Genomic DNA, 1,290 nt, shown 5'->3' on the forward strand with positions numbered 1-1,290 from the left:
GGCTTGCGGGTGCCCTGGGGGTGCCTTGGGGTGGATTCGGTGTGGTGCCAGCTGAAGGGAGGTGGGGAATGGCTCTGGGGAAGATGGAAGGGCTGGAGCATAAAGCAGGAATTGGGTTTTGCTCCCAGTGCGGTGCTGTGGTGTGGCTGTCCCTCGTTTGGGGGTCTGTGGGGGACACTTGGGTGACCTTGGTGGGCAGGGAACTGGGTGCCTGGGCTTGGCCGTGCAGCGGGACTCATTGCTGCCATGGTGTGGCCTGAGCTGAGGCTTTCCTTGCTTTGCTGGTACAGCATAGGCATGCATACACCCTCCATGCAGTTTTGAGGTCCTCTCTGTGCCAGCCACGTGCCCCATAGGAGAGCTGGAGACACCTCACAGCAGGCGTCTGGCTCCCAGGCCTCACCCCATTGCTTCAGTGCTTTTAGGGTGTCACCTGCGACCCCTGCACTGACCTTCCTTGGTGTGGGGCTGCTAAGGAAGGTCTGGGGTGACCTCCTGCCCCAGTTTGGTCCCCAGCTCTGTCCCTGTTTCACCAGTGCTCTCTGGGGGAGTGGGGATTCCAGTATGGGGCTGGGAGAGCTTCTGGGGTCCGTGCTACCAGGCCACCAAAGCCCAAGTTGGAGAGAGCCAGTGCTGTGCTTGGTGACAGCTGTGTGCCCATGGGACGCAGCTCCCCAAAGTGCTGCGGGCTGTGAGGGCAATGCCAGCCTGGGAGAGGAGAGGGATTTTGCTTCCTGCTCTGAGGTGGGGGTTTCTGTCCTGGTGAGAAGTCACCCCCAGAGCAGGGGCTGGTGGTGGGAGATGCTTGGGGCCAGGCACCCCAGCATCGCATCCCGAACATGTGGTCGTAATTAAATCCCTCCCTGGGTGGCAGTGCCTGTGGGACGCTCTCCCAAAAGTTGCTGTGGGGATGAAGGGGACTGTGTCCGTGCTGGCTCTGGCCGGTCCCCGCTGTCTGGGAAGGATCCATGGGGCTGGTGGGGTGGTGCTGGAGCTGCCTGCGTTGCTCTGTCCTGGTGCTTGGGCATCCCAGAGGGATGGTGGTAGCTGTTGCTTGTGCTCTGTGGTTTTGGAGGTGCCCAGTGGGTGCCCTCTCGTCCACCCTGTCCTGTCCCCAACCCACACTGTCCCTTGGGTGATGCTAAGTGTCCTCACCAGCAGTGGGGTCTCTGGTGCTCACTGAGATCCTCCTGCAACCCTGTGCCCTCAGTGTTGGGAACAGGCGTCTGTGGGGGTGACTGGGGCTGGTTGCAGCCCCCCCACTCTACTCCTCTCTCCTACAGCCCTGCC

The sequence above is a fragment of the Mesitornis unicolor genome, unplaced genomic scaffold, assembly GCF_000695765.1.
Source record: "Mesitornis unicolor isolate BGI_N332 unplaced genomic scaffold, ASM69576v1 scaffold37367, whole genome shotgun sequence".
NCBI lineage: Eukaryota > Metazoa > Chordata > Aves > Mesitornithiformes > Mesitornithidae > Mesitornis > Mesitornis unicolor.